This window comes from Sander vitreus, chromosome 19, assembly GCF_031162955.1.
Source record: "Sander vitreus isolate 19-12246 chromosome 19, sanVit1, whole genome shotgun sequence".
In the NCBI taxonomy this organism is placed as follows: Eukaryota; Metazoa; Chordata; class Actinopteri; order Perciformes; family Percidae; genus Sander; species Sander vitreus.
Window position 1 is genome coordinate 14,477,975 of NC_135873.1, and position 13,162 is coordinate 14,491,136.

At 39.7% G+C, this 13,162-nt stretch overlaps 2 long non-coding RNA genes across 2 annotated transcripts; one reads left to right on the plus strand and one right to left on the minus strand.

Moving 5' to 3' along the window:
* Nucleotides 1–1,614: 1,614 nt before the first annotated feature.
* LOC144534274 (uncharacterized) lies at nucleotides 1,615–6,179 on the minus strand. The gene is made up of 3 exons (XR_013503527.1): nucleotides 5,917–6,179; nucleotides 5,240–5,577; nucleotides 1,615–3,377 (listed from the first exon to the last, which is right to left on the minus strand). It is a non-coding gene; the product is annotated as an uncharacterized LOC144534274 (long non-coding RNA).
* A 3,313-nt stretch (nucleotides 6,180–9,492) lies between these two features.
* Nucleotides 9,493–12,053, plus strand: LOC144534196 (uncharacterized). The gene is made up of 4 exons (XR_013503518.1): nucleotides 9,493–9,640; nucleotides 9,958–10,014; nucleotides 10,480–10,584; nucleotides 10,697–12,053. It is a non-coding gene; the product is annotated as an uncharacterized LOC144534196 (long non-coding RNA).
* The last annotated feature ends 1,109 nt before the right edge of the window (nucleotides 12,054–13,162 follow it).

Here is a 13,162-nt window from a genome sequence, read left to right on the forward strand (position 1 = left end):
TCATAGCTGATTATATAGTGTTTTTTATATGGTATTTCTTTATGCAAAACCGCAAATGCTCCACATGACGCTGTGTTCTCCAAACTCTCCATACAATCAACACCATTTACTTCGATCCAAAACGATCATTGTCATTTTAAGGGGCGCTGTGCAGTTTTGGCCATTTCTTCACTGTTTTCTGGCTTTTTGCTGGCAGGTTTCTCTGCAGAGCTCCCCGTACAGCTTCACAATAGATATTTGGCAGCTCCGATGTTTACTTGTGTCCGACTCCTCGCTCGGTCAGTCTGCCGTTTCCTCTTTCTCTGTTCCTCCGACAATGCTTTCCTAGCTTTCTGCTTCTTTTTTTGCCGGCTCAGCCATGACAATAGTGTGAAAAACTCCATCACTACCTTGTTAGCCGGTTCCTGAAGGGGCGTATGTGTGCAGTGCCGTGAAGCAATTCGTTACATCGCGAGACCTGATATTACGCCATACTTCCTGACGCTGAGGCCGGCGGTTCGCCGGCCGAAAGTTGCAAGGGTGGTTTTTCCTCTCACAGGCGCTAGGGGGAAGCGAGACGACCACCATAGTTCCCCTTTAAGGTAGCAAAAAGAAAAACAACCTTATTATCATTAAAGAGCATCAAATCATACACAAAATATTTTTAGGTCCCCCTCCACTCAAAAATGTGTTGAGATTATTGTTACGGCCCTTGGATGAGGAAATGTGGGGGGAAGCTTCTAGTGACTTTCAGCAGTAGCTGTAATTTTAAGATTTTTTTACATCCTAGACACACATTCTTATTAAAAGCAGACTGTTTGTATGTACTGTATGTGTAAAACATGTCTGGAGGGGATCTTTAGGCATGCAGTATTTGAGTCTGTTTACTACTCTACTATGTCTTGCCTGTAATTGGCATTAGGCCACATCGCACTACTGTAATATTAGGCTTAAAAAATGCTTTAGGTGATAAATCCAGCCTTGGCATGACTGCTGTGGTGTCATCACACGTAAGTGTGACCAGATTGCGCCACTGAAAAACTCAGAAAGAGACGATTTATGTTTTTTCAGATGAGCTGTTTTTCCCACTTTACATTTGCTTCTCATCTACATCTCAAATGCTGTCCCTGTTGTATTTGCTTCTGTTTCTTTGTGGACAAACAGCAGGTGAAAAAAAAAAAACCCTGGTATGTCCCTTTACATGTGACTGTGTAAACCAAACTTGCTGCGATGTGAGGCCGGAAAAAGTCACAAAGTATACAGAGGGATCACTAAACCTACTGTAGCTGCAGAAATAAAGGTGAAGTGATACATGGAAGAACCATTGCAGACAAGTCATGTACCAGTGTGTCAACTCTGTCACTTCACATACATTCATTTTTTTTGTATTCTTTTTGTGACTGATCTCATCTTGAAGTCAAACGTTTAAACCTCTGCATATGTTCACACCTTGGAACTTCTTTTTAGAAAAAACAATTGTTAGGATCAAGACTCTTTTTTTTTTTTTATGTGACAGTTGTGTTAAAGTTACATAACTGTGTGAAACAAACACAAGCATTAGCAGTTATGTGAATGCGTATGTAGTTACCATGTTATGTCCCATTGGCACCAAGTGCGTCAAAACAGAATTCCACAAAAGATTCATCTTTTATTTCCCAAGATGCATTATGAAAAGTTGACCATTTCCATGCAGATGGTAGCCACGACCCCCAAACAACACCCTTTGAGTCAGAGAATGGGCTGTGAAATGCAGTGCTTCCGTGAAGCAAAAACAAAAAAAACAGTAAAAGTGAACTAGTAACAACTTCACAGCCAACTAAGTAACATGACATCAGCATGAGCCTTTACAGACAATAGCGTGTCATCCCAAGGTCCACTGCAATCTTTTAAAAATGACCCCAAAAAACACCAGTGTTCAGATTGTCTCAGCGGTGAGAGCTAATCACAGAGAACTGCTAGTTTTCATGATCTCATACTGTAATTAAGTAAAGGAGGTCATTATCTTTTAAAAAGTGTTCACCTGAACCTTAAAAAAAAAAAAAAAGACACTATGACACCATCTGGGTGTGGCTTAACAAGCAGATTACTGCTGTAAATATGAATACAAAGTTAAGTGCTGCTCATTACGACATGTCTGCGTGCAGATCCATTTTAATTAGCAACCTGATACAGCGTTAAATATCACTTGGCAATTGATTACAAAGAATTAGAACTGTACACGTCTTTAATCACAGTTGTCTGGCCGACTGGGAAACCCCGCCTTTGAAAAACCAAACATAAAAACCCTCCATAAATCTGTCGTATACGATATTTTACCGCAAGAGTATGCAGCCCAAGCCAACAATAAGCTTAGGAAAATGTTGACTCTGCGTGATCTAAAGAGCATCACGGTGGTGTGATTTCAAATACTATAACATTTAGCCCTTTAATAACAGGATACCAGTTATGTGTTTTGATGCTTTTTTTTGTTTTGTTTTTAAGCAGACTCCATGCATAGAATTCTGCAACATGTCACTGCACATAACAGGCATTCCCACAAAGTGCACCATTTGGAAACATAAATAAATCTCAGTTCTAGATGACTGAAGCAATTTCCATTCAGAAATGAGTAAAAAACATGTAGAAGCCATAACAACACGACAAAGTGTTTCTTCTCATTTTTTTTTTTTCAAACAATAAATAATTAACAGTAGTTTTTTTCCTCCTTTGTGTAATTAGCGAGCTTTTTATCCAATGGATATTAGTACACCACTTGCATCAGTGTGAGATGAGTGATAGTCATTGCACAACCAAAGCTTAACATTCCACCTGTGTGTTACACATTAACAGGCGTGTGTTCTCACACCCCCCTCCCCACACACACAACCAACCCTGCAGACAATCAGAAACCTTCACCGGAAAAAAATAAAAATGAAAAATAAACAAGGCAGGGACGAAGGCTGCTTCTCATCGAACCGTTCGCTCAGTGCAACTTTAGAAATGTAGCCCTTGTTAAGTAGCTCTGAAATATATAGACACTTCCTTTTCGAATCTTTCTCTCCAGTGCTGATAATCTACTGCCTACCGAGGTACAGAGTAGAGAGCGATGCAATACAATCCATTCACAGTCTGACCAAAGGTAAGTTAAATAAACACTATGTACAGTCAGGGCCTATAGGCTTCAGCTGCCGCTAAATGAGCCGTTTGGTGTGCCTGGTTGAGCCCATCAGAGGCTTCGGTATAGGACGCACGACGGGATCAAAGGCCAAGATCACTGACGGGAAGTTTTGGCATCCTGGGAGATTTTTGTTGTTGTTTGTTGGCACTTCTTGGTGAAGTTTAAGAGATGGGCGACAGGGATACAGGACACTGCCCGTTGTTGTTCATGATGTCATCCAAGTCTTCATCGTCCAAGTCCACTGAGGAGGAAAGGTCAAAAGTCAGAAAGGTGTGTCTCGAAGTGAAGAATGCATTGATATAAAATAGAATGGAAAAATAGAACAGCTTACATCTATTTTGTCCATTTAGAGATTAGTAGATTAGTTCTCTTAAAAATGGACAGTTCAAACCCCAAATCAAAAATACATATTTTTCCTCTTACGTGCAGTGCTATTCATCAATCTGGATCGTTTTGGTGTGAGTTGCCCAGTGAGTTGGAGATATATCGGTCATAGAGATGTCTGCCTTCTCGCCAATATAATGGAACTAGATGGCACTCGGCTTGTGGCGCTCAAAGAGGCAAAGAAAAATACATTTTAAAAGCTCAACAGCAATGTCTCTTTCCAAAGATCCTGACCCAGTAACTCAAGATAATCCACCCACCTGGTTGTGAGCAGTTTCATGTAGGAACTATTTTCTTTTTTTTTACTAATTTACAATCGCCAACAGTATCACCACGCACTCATGGAAATCTCTACGGCAGCTATCTCCAACACTGGGCAACTCGCACCAAAACAATCTAGACTGATAAATAACACTACAGCTAAAGCCGCCTACACGTGATCAGAGGTAAAATGGCGAGGTAGGGCGCAGAGCATATTGCAGTCAGAGAGGCAAAGCGCAGCGCAGGTATACGTCGTCATTGCTTATGGCTTTGGTTGCGCCTTAAGAAATGGTCAGCGGCAACCGGGTCAAAGTTGAAATCATTTGAGTTACCCTTGAGCGAGGTTTTACTGCGGATCATGTGTAGGCGGCGTGAGAGGAAAAAAATGGATTTTTGGGTGAAGTGTCCCTTTAATGGAATAGTTTGACATGCGAGGAAAGTTGCTCATTCGCTTAGCCAGGCTAGCTGTTTGTCCTCGTTTCCAGTCTTTATGCTAGGCTAAGCTAACCGGCCGCTGGCAGTCACTTCATATTAAACGGACAAACGTGACAGTGCTATCAATCTTCACGTCTAAGTCTCGTCAACAGAGTGAATAAGCAGATTTCCCAAAATGTCAAACTTTTGCTTTAAGCCTAGAGGTCTGGCATGTGCATAGTTTTGGCATTGAGCATGTCCTAGTTATTGTTATTGAAATATGACCTATTATTGATAAGGAGCAAACTTTTTTGAGCAATGTTTGAACTGCTGTTAGTTTGGGTTGTGTTTTAGCCACATGCTAGACAAGATGCTACCTTTCAAATAAAGCCACAAAGACTCCAAAAAAAGGGTTAAAATGTGCGATTCCCATCCCTGCTTCAGAGGCTGCAGTGTTTGGAGGAAAACAAAGCATGGAGATAATAAAAGAATGTGATCATTGTCCAATCGTAGGAGTGGTGGATATTGCTCTCTGAATGATTACATCATTACTGCAGCCCTACAAACCTTGCATGTGCAAATAATGAGTTACCATTGTGCATTAGTGTGCATCCGTAATATCTGCTGTGTGGTCTGGGCAGATTTTAGATTTAGATCTTTTACTGTCCATAGGGAGCCTTTTTTTTTCACAGCCAGTACAATATACATGTATTCAAGGTTATGCTCTTATTGTGTTCTTCAGTATACAAACGTTTACAATGTTTTCTTTGCTGGACAGGGATTCTCATTTTTGTACATCATAGATCACCACCCCCATTTAAAAAAGTCTGCTTTAGGTGTCCCTATGCCTATACGTCATATGGTGATGTAGGAATGCATTTCACTCCCTTGACAGATCGCTTAAGAAAATAATGTGTAGGCCTATCGTTTCTGAATATTAACTGAAGAAGCATCTTCTGAAAAGAGCCTTCAAAATGAGTTGTTGTCATTACAATAGTGCTGATGTGCTTATGTCATCATGCAATTGAACTGCCAGTCCCTCACCTTTCTTGGTTCGACCTATCTGCCCCAGCTTGGGTGCCCTCTGTCCGAGTCTCTGAGGGTTGGCTCCCCCGCCGTCGCCGTTGACCTGGGGGTGTCCCGGGTTATACTGCCCAGCCGGACCCGGCTGCCGGGGCGGCCCGCTGGGCTGGATGAGCTCTGGGATACCTGAAGCTCCGTACATCTCTAGAAGGCGCCTTCTCCGGATTGGCCGCTAGATGTCCGCACAGCCCAAGCTCTGTGTCGTGTCGAAAAGCTTCTCACTTCCGCAATGGCATTCAACAATGAATGTGTGAACGACGACAGAATGTTGAAAATAACAGAGAGAAAGTCCTCGCAGCCTGGGAAAGAAAGTAAATACGTTTAGTCAAAAATAGCTCTCATACGTCAACGAGCGGTCACCTCTTGGCACGTGCGCACAAACACTTCTCTGCTGTTTATATTGAAATAAACGACGTAACTCATATGTGTTTGCTACTGTATTACAACTAACAGGTGTAGCAAATGCCTTCCTGGCCATTACAATGGCTGAGCAGTACAATAACGTGTCTTCCGTTCGGTCTACTCACTGTAATAAACTGCTTTTTCCGCACGCTTCAAAAGGCAACGTTAAGCTAACAGGTCGCTTCCTCTAAAATCCTTTAGGAATACGTTAAATATGATTTTTTAAATGACCTCACCTTTTCTTCACCGATGATGCAGTAAAGAGCTGGATCCAGTAAAAGCGGCTTCTGAGAACAGTGTTGTTGTTTATCAGAGCGCTCTCTCTCTCTCTCTCTCTCTCTCTCTCTCTCTCTCTCTCTCTCTCTCTCTCTCTTGGCACACACCACCGAGGAAGCGTCGATTTAAAGGGGCCACTCGTCGTTTCTTCGGCAGTGGGGATTTCCTCGTATTGTGTCTTGACTGAGTTGACTCATAGCGGCATGTGCAGACGTCACCGTGCGGTTGATAGAAGGGACAGTGCTGACATTTGGGATTATACAGTGGAGGAAGTGTACGTGCCAAAGTTTCGCGAGCGTAGTGCGTGCGCACCTTCAGTAATGATAGAGTGACACATGCGCCAGCCAATGACAGGCACTGCTCAGTAATCCCCATATAGTCTATATCACATGCTTTATGTCAGAGGCAGCGGGTTACGTCAGCTCACTTAAGTGCAGGTATATAAACACATAATTATATTACACACAGGGGTGATTCTAGGATCAGTGTTAGGGGGGCTCAGCCCCTAATGAGAATGTGACACGGATACAGTGCCTTGCAAAAGTGTTAACCCCCCTGCTAAATCAGTAATTTCACTGGATAACAATGAATATATGTATTTATTATTATAACAGAGGATACATGCAAATTATTGAACATATGAAAAAAAAAAAAACTACGGAAGTCCCTTTATGGACTACCAGAATCAAATGAAATGATAATAAATAAATTAAAAATAAAAATGTCCTTGACCTGTAATTGTTTGCCCTCTGTTACTAACAGCACCCAAATTGATTTCTTTTTATTATAAAAACAATATGAATTTGTTTTTAATTATTATAATTTTTAGGGGGGCTGAGATTAAATTTAGCTTGAGCCCCCCTAAAAAGGGTCTAAAATCGCCACTGACTACACAAAAAAAAAGAACTCCCCTCCGCTTAAAAATCTGCCATAATATTTTATTTTTTTTCCTTTTTTATTGAGTTCATTTTTTAAACCTGCCTCAGACCTGATCATAACTACCAAATATCCATTCATTTTCAGTATGTTAACCCTTTAAATACCAATTTGTTAACATAACGCCACTGTTGTTTTTTTTATGAAGAAAGAAACACAAATATTAAATTATTTTCTGTATACTGAATACTAGGAGGATTGTTTTTGTTTTTTTCACAGTCTGGGATATGTCAATGATTAGCAGTCTGAAAATGGCTCAATATGGTAAAAAAATGAATAAATAAACAATTAAAATTATGAAGCCAGGGCTCTCGAAAGCCTGAATGCTTGATTTAATGCCATAATGGCTGTGGGATACAACATTTTTTCAATGGGGACATTTTGTCCTTAGGGTCTGAGTGTCTGTATGTTGATTACACAGTTTTTTGCAGACCTATTATAGAAGCTGAGGTTGAACTTCCAAAAATTCGAAAACTTATGCAAAATGCATTGGCCAAAATGATTGAAAAATGAAAAAGCCTAAAATGTCCCAAGTGATGCACAAAGAGTTAGCCCCTTAAAGGTCCAATGTGTAGGAATTTCTCTAGCGTTGAGATCATATATCGCAATCAACTATCTCGCACCACGCAGTTCAAAGTATGTATTACAGCTACGGTAGCCTTCACGCTTCAAAAAGCCGGTCTCTTGCTCTTTTCTATATCATTTTTCTTTTTCTGGGCGAAGAAGAAGTTTTGATTTTGAATACGTGTGGTCCTCCATGTTTCCTTCTTCAAACTTACCGGGGCCGGGAAGCTACGATACCCATTAGCAGCATTAGCAGCACCTGTGAGTTTATCATGTGACAGAGAAAACGCGAAAGACGGAGCAGCATGTCCTGTATGTCCCTTACCGGCTAACGTATTTTCAAGATGGAGCATGAATATGGAGCGTCTACCTCAGTTCATGCGAATGCAAATGTGAAATTTCAAGCCAAAAGGAATACTTGGAATTGATGGTGGTGGTAAATATTTATGAAAAAGGACAAGTTTGTGAACGGGCAACACAGATTTTGATAATGAACAACTAAACACATTACACACTGGGACTTTAACATGTAGTTGTCACCACTCATTCCCTTCCTTTAAGTTTGGAAAGCATCAACTTATTCCACATTGTCGGACAGTGGCCAATTCTGCATTAGCTTATTCTTCATTGAAGCTATACAATGTATACATTCCCCTCAAGTTAAAAGTTCTAGGTTTGAACCATGTTTTGCTGAACAGCATGAGTTTGTAATGACTGAGTGTCCATTGGGTTTAATGATTTGCTCTCTCTTTGCCTATGTTAGTCAAAAGTTGACCATTTGTGCATCATGATTTCAGGCAAAGGTCAAGCCAGAAACATTAGCAATCTGTTTTTATAACCAAGGGTTGGTCTCTGTGGATCGGGGATAGGACTCTGTATGTTAGGTTATGATTAGGCGATGCAGAGGTGACTGGTTTGGTTCAGACTAGGTAAATGGTAACTCAAAATCAATGAGGAAACACAACTTTGACACTGACTCAAGATCGGTGAGTCCATTTAACTATTAAGCTATAACAACACAAATAATAGATTTATTTGATGATTTAAATCAATAAATGATCAACTGAACAATGTTTATATGACAGTGGTTTCCAATCAGAGTAATTCTGCATATTGATAAAAAATGACATTGACATGCATAGCCACATTTTTGTGTTCAGGGGGTAAATAAAAAGTCAAATACTATATGCTCTAAGATATAAATCCGTAAAATTTTAGCAAAAACATTCTGCCAGCTTATTACCAGGACTTTGTCCCGTAATTAACAAACAGAACATTTTCTTTTAGGCCTATATAATATCTCTTATACTAAGCTGCTCAGTTAGTAAACGTAAACGTTAAAAGTAGACCTTGACAGAAATTTAAAAAATGTCGACAAACGTGGAAAAAAAACAAATAAAATATTGGATAAGGCTTCAAGAAATGGTGTTTGGTGTTTTAAGCCGCCAACGTCGTCTTCCAGGCAGCGCTGCCTGGAAGACGACGTTGGGGGCTTAAAACACCATCGAGCCAAAAAAGGACTTCTAAAAAGTCGTCAAAAGTGTCTCAAAGGTCGAGAAAAGCGGCAATAATGTCCAGAAAAAAGTCGGAAAAAGTGCCAAACGTCAAAAAAAAAAAATCTACAACGTGGACTTTGATCTCCCAAACCCTCCGTGGACGACAAAAGTTGTCGGAGCACAAATGATGCAATTTGAAATGTAAAAAAAACAAAAATACAACTCAACAATTCTGTTAAAATATAACATAACAACTATTAATACACAGATATTTCTAAGAGTGTGTAAGCAACTGGTGTGAGGCTGATTTTAGTTTATGTATTGTCACTGGAACCAGTAACCTTCCACCTAAGATACACTGACACAGTGCACTGCACAGGACAAACTCTAGGATAAAAGCTCAACTCCATGTTTGTGTTTTTAGGAATGTGTTATCTCCATTGTGCATCGATTGGGAGATTAACCACACAATAACCCCCTTAGCGGTCTTTCCAACACTGATCTGCCCTTAGATCAAACTCTGCAGACCCACATGTGCGTGGACAGGGTTGGTATATAATTCTCTTCTCCTGCAGAACAATCCAACAGTTGTTTTGTGAACGGAGCGAACACACTGCCATCATGTCCAGGATCGTAGGTGTTACTCTCCTGCTCGTCCTTCTGGTTGACACCTTCTACTGCAGCACTGGTAAATCTAAACAGAATTTGTACTGGAATTGTTTCTGCATGAATGCATCTTTGGGGCATTTTTAGGCCCTTATTGACAGTACAGCTGAAGACATGAAAGGGGAGAGAGAGAGGGGGAATGACATGCAGCAAAGGGCTGAGGTCAGAGCCAAACCCGGGCCCGCTCTTACCTGCAGAGCTACCCGGGTGCCCTGCATGAATGCATCTTATGATCTCGCCAACATCGACAACACAGGAAATTATACAAGGCGGTTGATGGGTGATGTATTATTGTTTCCACGTAAATTATTTCTTGCTACTTTTTTCCACTGTGTACAGATTCCCATGCTGGGTTTCCTGTGTCCAAAGTGTACATCCGCAAGTGCAGGTGCAAAGGTGAGTGTCCGTTGGTCTTTCATACATTAAGTTTAAACATTTGCAATGGTGACAATCAGCATATGCGACAGCATACATGACTTGACTATCATTTATTGAAGAAACTAAGGTTTCGGCTCTTCTTGACCAGTGCGGGATCTTCCTTTTTCCAAGTCTAATGTCTTATTTGTGAATGTTAAAGCACTTGCATCAAAGAATTGTTGGAAGTGCGAATTTTTTCTTCTTATGTTTTCATTAGAAAACATCAGCATAGAAAAAGAGCTTGATCATCGGGGCTTTTATAATACTGTATTGGGGGGTCTGCTATTGGCTTCAAAGATTTTGGTTTTCTCCAGACTTTTCTGCCATTGTATCAACTACTACAGTCTGTTGTCAGGTAAAGCAGACAAACAGGCATCGCATGTGATTATGACCTGAGTTTCTATGCTGTAAATTTCAGTGACCACCTCTGTTTTTTCATTGCAGTTTTTCCCAATGGAACAATGATGTGTCGCCACCCACTGCTTCCCACAAACCACGTCGAGAAACGGAAGCTGATCAAATGCTTCTGCAGCAAAGCAAACCATCGCAGTGAGTGAACTGACATTGCACGTGGGTGCGAGATAGAGATTTGTCTTTTTTCTGTGCGAATATTTAGTAAAGATCTTTAATTTGTCTGCATTTTTTCCCTCTTATTTTGCAGAGTTTCCAGAGTTGAGGGCAGCCTGCGCTACATGGCATCCTAGTTTTCCAATCTCCCTGGTATGAATGAGTGGAATTATGCGGAGAGAGCGGGAGTGAAAGACCTTAAACACGGCTCATTATATATCATTTGACATCATGCAAGATCAAATGATTGCATTACAATAACCATTACATCACGTCACATAATAGTCACATCATGACATGAAATTACATCACGTTATGCTTGCTCTTGGGGGAATTACTGGAATTGCTGGGTCTTTGTAATTTATAGTGTGGTTTAGCTCTATCTGTAAAGTGTCTCGAGATAACCCTTGTTATGATTTGATACTATAAATACAATTGAATTGAATTATGCATCACCTTATCCTTGCAATATATTATAGATGTCTGTGACCTTTCATACATATTAAATCAAGAAATATTTTAATTGAGCAGACTTTAGTTTTCTTCTTTGTTTGTGCATGTTTGAATTTAAGCGCAGCTCAGCAATTATGTGATATTTTGGGAAATATGCAAATTCACTTTTTGCAGAGAGTTAGATAAGAAGATGGATACCTGTGTGTGCAGTGAATATAAAGCTACAGCAGTCGGTTTAGCTTAGCATAAAGACTGGAAACAGAGAAAGACGGCTAACTGATTCCACCGAATGCAAAAAAAAGAAGGTCATCTCATTTATTTAATAAGCAAAAAGAATAGTGTCAAAATTAATAATCAGCCATTTAATGGGGGTTGTGTGCTGGATTGTTTTCCTGCTTCTTGTCTTTATGCTAAGCTAAGCTAACAGGCTGCTAGCTCCAGCTACGTATTTACGAATTGTGAGAGTGGTATCTCTTCTCTCATCTTGCACAAAAAGAACATTAAGTCCGTATTTCCAAGAATGTTGAACTATTGTCTTAACGTTTTTTTTCCAACACTGGTTGAAACATTCATCACAGTTCCAGGTACAATATTACATAAAGTTGTGATACTTTGTAGTATGTAATTACTTTGTAATTGACGCTGTGTGTAGAAAAGCCCACCAGCACATTATATGCATGTATGTTTACTGTAAGCTTGGACGTTTTACTGTTGACAACACCTCCATGAAAAAGGTTTTATTGTCCTCACATTCTCCTTTGTCAGCTGGCAAGGGTCCCTTCACCTCAAAAAAAAAAAAAAAAAAGGCTGCAGGGGATTGTCAAAGTGTGTGGAAAAATTGCAGGCATGAACATGAATAACCTTTCTGGCTAGCATAAAGTCAGGGCTCTGAAGAAGTCTCAGTCGACCCTGGCAACCAGCCAACCCCTGTCCCAGGAGTTGAAGTTTCCGTCCGGCTGCAAATACAATCTGCCAAGATGCACGACCAATAAACTTAACTGTCCTTTTTAAATAACTCAATGTGATTCTTATTTTTTGAAACTTTTAATGTTATATCCCTAGGTGCAATAGAGTATAGAGTATTTTTACAGTGTGGTATCAGTACTTTGGATCTGAATACTTCTTCCACCACTGGATGTGATACTTTATTACCCACCATGCATCTCACCTCTGTTAATCCCCTGTGTCAGCTGCAGCCCCTATAGAAGAGATGTTTCACTCAACAGAGCCATTGTTTTCTGTTGCATGTCCAGCTCTTGCTTCTCATCGGGGACTACAGGTGGAAATTAGCAATTGTTGCTATAACCTGGCCCAAGACATATTCTCTTATATTACAAGTTTAATAATATTTATTTGTGCATTGTCCCTGTTTCAAATAAATCAATTTCCATTCCATTTGATTTGATGCATTTTTCACTGAGCAGAATCTTTTGAAAGAGACATTCTAATAAACAGTGGTGGAAGAAGTACTCGGATTCTTTACTTAAGTAAACTTACTAATACCACACTGTAAAAAAAGACTCTGTTACCAAGTACAATTCCTGCATTGAAAATGTTACTCAAGTACAAGTATTTAAGTATCATCAGTAAAATGTACTTACATTATTAAAAGTAAAAGGGCTCAATGCGAAACTAGTAACTAAAGCTGTCAGATGAATGTAGTGGAGTAAAAAGTCCAATATTTCTCTCTGAAATGTAGCGGAGTAGAAGTAGAAAGTGGCATGAAAAGAAAAGACTCAAGTAAAGTACAAGAGCCTCAACATTTGTACTTAAGGATAGTACTGGAGTAAATGTACTTAGTTACATTCAGCCACTAGTGTTAAGGTTGTAAAAATGCAAATAATTCTTTGTGTGATTGATGTAAAGCCAACATTATTTTGTTCCTGTATTGTATACATGTGTTCCTTTAGGGAAATGTTGTATTATCTGATTCAACAGTTTTTTGATTTAAAAAATAAAAATAAAAAAATAAAATAATCAAATACATTTAACTTACATTTTTCATTTTTGTTATGTTGTATGCCATTATAACTGTGTTGTAATGCCCAAAAGTTATTTACTTCTGGCCATGGTTGTGCTTGTTAAACTTGCAGATAGAGTGACAAAT